Below are 5,663 nucleotides of genomic sequence, written 5' to 3' on the forward strand. Positions count from 1 at the left end.
TAAAGGCAAAGCATTTTCCAAAATAAATGTTATAATAGAAATCTTGAGAAGGGTTAAAAACAGTCATATGGCTTTGTGTAAAAATCTTGCCGCCTCTCTTTTTACTTCGAGTTGGTCTTATGGTTTGCCCTTTTGGGGGCCTTTTTGTTTTGAGGATATCGACTCTATAGAACTGATGTTCTTTCGTCGTCTGTTTGGTGTTGAGAGGTCGATCCCATCGTATGCAATCAGATCTGAATTGGGCCTTGCGTTTCCCCGGAAACGCTTTGTCAAATTAACCTTAAATTTTCTGAGAAACATAATCTCTGACCCATCATCCTTGGAATTTGAGGCTTATTCTACTTTGAAGAAGGTTTCATCAAAAAGATCGCTCAAATTCTGTTGGTTTACTAAACTAGAGAATCTATTTAATAGAATAGGTATCTCACTCTCTTTGATAGATTCCTCTCCAGATGTTTTGAAATTTTATGCAGATACAATTTTACAAGAGTTTGATAATCTTTCCTTGAGAGAAGAAGGGGACAGGATTCTTAAGGCTAATTACCATTTATGGTACCCAGAAATATTAGACAACAACCGGTGTTTTTACATTTATTATCAGCAGCTACCATTTATTGTTAAAAAAACGATAATACAGATTCGTCTAAATAAGTTTCGTTTAACATGGAAACACTTGTGTATTGATCTACGTTCACCGGAAATGTGTCCGTTTTGTAAGAAAGGATATGCGACTTTAAATCACTACATGTTTGACTGTAAGGATTTTGAATATTTGCGTGTATCAATACTTTCTAACCAGGTCCGGATTAACCCACTTTGGGTCCCTGGAGATTTTCTTCTTAACATGCTCCCTCCCTCCCCCACAAGAAATAGAGCGCACAAAAAAATATAAAACAAAACTAAATATTGTGAAAAACTAAAACATATTTTAAATTTTTATTAATAAAAAATATTAAATATATAACAATAAATACACACAAGAATACATTTTCTTTAGATTTTAAAATTCACAATAACCATATAAAAAGCAATATATTTTTGTCTATTTGTTTATTATACACAGACATGTATAACAACATATACATGTTTTTTGTCCAACAGAAAAGTAAACTATCTTATTTACAAATCTTTTCAAAATAGACAATTTGACCGGGCCCTAGACATTTGTCTCATTTGTCTATGCGTTGATCCGACCCTGTTTCTAACAATGTTTTTTGTACTAATAATGTTGTTTGCAAAAATCCAGAAGACAGAATTCATGGATTATTCTCTATCAACGACTCAGTAGAGTCTATATGGTATAAATTTAATTTATTGACCAAAGTTATTAATGTTACCCCTCCTCCTAAAAAGTAATTTTATGTATGGATTTTTCAATAAATAAATAAATAAATAATTTAAATGCATGAGATGAAGCAATCAAAAAAAATAATGGGTGGACCATCAAAAATTTGGCAATTTACAACATGATGTCAAATGCACAAATTCGTTTATTTATAACTAAAAGTATTCTCGAAATTTCATCAAAAAAATTCATTTGTGACAATACCTAAATGAAATTCTTATGTAAGAAACAAAAATTGTACAATTAACAATTTGTGTTAATTGTACAATTTTCATTATTATCATGTCAGCGAAGTGGCAATAAAATATTTTCTACCAGTTTGCACAATATACCTCTGTGAGAGCGAATTTTCGGCCATGACAAACATGAAAACTAAACATCGTCACTGACTTCAACTCAAAGAATACTTGAGACTGAAGCTGACCAAAAAGCAACCAGATTTTACAAAGTTATGCAAAGAAAATCGTGCACATTTGTCACACTAAAATTAAATAACCTTATGTTATTTTCATTATTATTAGAATTGTATTTTAAAGGTAATAAATGTAAAAAAACTTATTCTATTTATCACTAGCTGTTTACCCACAGCTTTGCCTGCATTATATCAAATTTTCTCATGGGAGTAAGATATTTTCTTGCAGTAAATTGTAGCTTATGTCCATCTCCAACATGTAAGCTATCTCTGTGCCAAATTTTATTAAAACCTAATTAAAATGCCTCAATGTCCTTTTTCTTACTAAAATATAAATTTTTGTCTATAATTTCGTATCTTCTATTATCAGGACTTATTATACTGGCTTTACAGATAATGCTACAAAGTTTTACAGAAAGCAATTTTTTAAATTATTAAATAAAATAAAAAATTGTTTTCTGTTAAACTTTGTAGCATTATCTGTAAAGCTAGTATAATAAGTCCTGATAATAGAAGATACAAAATTATAGACGAAAATTTAATTTTTTGTTTATTAAAACCTGTTCAGCGGTTTAGACATGAAAAGGTAACAGACAGAATTACCTTCGAATTTATAATATTAGTATGGATTAATATGAATTTCTGCTATAAGGGGTATGCGAGTTTGAACTCTTTCTTGAAGTGGTACACAGGAAAATCTAATTGGAAACCACTGCTCTAATAGGATCACAGTAATCCTGGCTGTTTTTTAACCCGGGAAATTCGCAAATTTCTTAAAAGTTCAATTTTTTCTTATTTTGTGTTAAGGTTGAGGAAATTTTGCAAATAGAAAGTATAATTAACTCATAACCTGTCAGAATACATTTGTATTCTGTATTTATCAATTTTAAGCCTGCTTATTAGTTTTTTAAATTTTTGCTTGTTATGGCATGTCACAGATTATCAATAATCAATATGCAGCCTATTTGTGGCAAGACTCTGAAAATTCTTTACTTGTCAGAACCTGTAATATTTTCAATAATTACTCTGATGCTGTCTTAATTTTTAACCATGCCCAGTAGCTTGAATAACTGCATATGCCAGGTTGTGCAAATTGGGTAAGGATACAAACGAGTACAAAGTATGCAAGTATAAAGTTTTTCTTCATAAACCTGATTATTAAAACATGAAAAATAATTATATCATTCAATTTTGAGATTTATTTTATATCTTAAAAATAATTAATTATATCCTGATATCCCAGGAAACAGATAACTTTTTTCTCAAAATCCTGGGACAAGCAAAGGACTAGGAAATGAGAAACCCTAATTCAAACTATAGCAGTCAACAAGGGTAAAAAGCTTTATTTATACACTAATATGCTAATATATTTCATTTATACACTACATTACTATTCTATTTAAATATTAATGTCAAATAGATATACAGTACTTACTGCGTAAAGTATTAGGAATTGCGTAATCATAATTCAGGTATGAAAGTATTCGATATTCCTAACTTCCAACAACTTTGAATATTTTTCCTGTTCAAATTCTTCATTTTTGTGCTTTTTATTTTCAATAAACTTTCTAAGTTTGCCTACAATCTTAATTGATATAACAAAGCAATCCCAGTCGGTGCCATTTTTGACTACTGCATGTGGCCTACCTACTGTAGTAGCTTGTTTATATTTACAGCTGGCAGATGGTGTGCATTTCAATTGTACAATAATTTCTGCTTGTACACACGATGCAGAAAGAAAACGGAATAGCAAGTTTTATCTTACTGTTTCTGTCATTGAGACGCGTCAGGGCGGTCAACGGGTCAAGACGTTCTTTTCATCGCTCCTCTTTTCGTCGACATTTGTTTCGGAAGTATTTATCGGATTTTATCTTTTGATACATCGTTGGATAGCGTATTTAATGACGGTTAGTTTGATATTAACATGGTTTAGCTAGCGATATTAGGGGGGAGTTACGGGTCAGTTAATTTAGTATTTATCGGTCGGTTTTTGCGGGGGTAATTAATTGAAAGGGGCTTGCTTATATCCTGTTGTTTTCGTTAGGTTATAGGTTTTAGTATTAAAAATTTGATCTCTTTTGGCTCCAATTTAACCGTTTTAGTTAGATTTAATATACTTTTATTTCTTCAGCATTCTGGGGAAGTCTTTGTTTCGGTTTTCTTTGTTCGTTACAAAGGACTAACGGTCGTGGTTATTGTCTTTCTAACGGTCGTTTATCGGCCGTTCTATTGTTCTTTAACCATCTCGTAAGGATATCTCTTACTTTTATAAGTTGTTTTATTTATAAAATTATAATAATTAAATCATATACATTAATAATCTATACACGTGGCGCTCAGGATTTAATTTTAGTTTTGTGTTTTAATTTCTTGTAATTAGTAAGGGTTCTAACGGTTTTAACGGCTAATAACGGTATTATGGGTTTGAACGGTTTATCTTTGTAACTTAATTTTTATAGTTTTAAGGTTTTTTTGTAAGCAGGATCATTTAATGTACACCGATCGACTCGCAAAATCTGTACTTTTCTTTGGTGTGCTCTTTGAGGTGAGCTTTTGAGCACTTTCTCTCCTCCGAGGCTTACTGTTCATGCTACCTTTGCCTGGTGTGACTGTCTCTCTATGCTCTCAGTCACCATGGAATCAGAGATATTGGAGGCATTTCTGGAGCGGGCTTACCATATAGTCGACGAAACAAAGGGCTACTGTGCTGACAAATCTTACAAACGTTTGAGCTCTGCTCAAAACATCAAATATATCAGTAACCAAATTCAAAAGGTCATCGATCTTGCAACCGCTACTATTAAGGAAAACTGCATTCCTCGTGTCAAGGAGAAGGAGAGAGATCTCCCACCTCAACAGGGGGTCCTCCCTTCACCATCAGCTGGTTCCCAGGGACAAATTCGGATCCAATCCCAAACACACAGTGCCATCCTAGTTGCTGAATCTACTCCACCAAGGCCTGCTCTACACCCTCCAAGGTCATCTTCCACAACCAGACACAGATTACAATGTCTATGTGATAAGCTGGACAGACTATTAAATGACAAGTTACTTCCCGCCATAGATAACATTAAGGAAGACTTCACTCCCCACAGGCTTCAATCCCTGACAGAAAAATTCGAAACATATATAAACAACAATGACAACAACAAACGGAACAAACAAATCAGTGAAATCAACTTAAAACTTGAGAAAATTGCTGAAGGAAACGAACAGATTGGCAACAATCTAGACCATATAGTGGACAGACTTGATCTGGACACCCCATTAACTCAAGTTGAGGGACTTTCACGTAAATTAGACAAACTTATTGCAGAAAACCCCATCCAAAAAATTTTGGAAGGTCAGGAAACTATCAGTGCAAAAGTGGAGCACCTTCACACTATAAGTCCCCATGCCAAAACTGCTCAAAGATCTTACAGCACAGTGCTCCAGTCTGGGAGATCTGTCATTTCCTCGAACAATTCTAACGCCACCAGCACCAACACCGATGTTCTACTTCTCTACGATAAAGGAGAGGAGAAGAGTTGCAACAAATTAAGGAAAACTATATACGAAAAAGTAAAACCCTCCGAACTGAGAATTGGGATTGACAGAATACGTAACATAGGAGGAGGTGGTCTGGCAATTGACATCAGTAATCAACATGATGCATGCAGATTGGAAGAATTCATCGCAAAAGAGATACCCGACATCTTCGTAAGGAGACCGAAAAAACGTTTGCCCCACATAGCGATCTACTCTGTCCCTGCCCAGATCTCTCCTGAGGAACTTCCCATAATAATCTACAGGCAGAACAATATAATTAGTGAAACCTTCACGGAAGAGGAGTTTAATGAGGCCTTTAGAATAAAGTTCAACATGGGAAGAAAAAATAGAGACTTTATCAACTGGGTCATACAAGTT

Source organism: Centruroides sculpturatus, unplaced genomic scaffold (assembly GCF_000671375.1).
Source record: "Centruroides sculpturatus isolate CEXI.00-Female unplaced genomic scaffold, Cexi_2.0 scaffold310, whole genome shotgun sequence".
Taxonomy (NCBI): Eukaryota; Metazoa; Arthropoda; class Arachnida; order Scorpiones; family Buthidae; genus Centruroides; species Centruroides sculpturatus.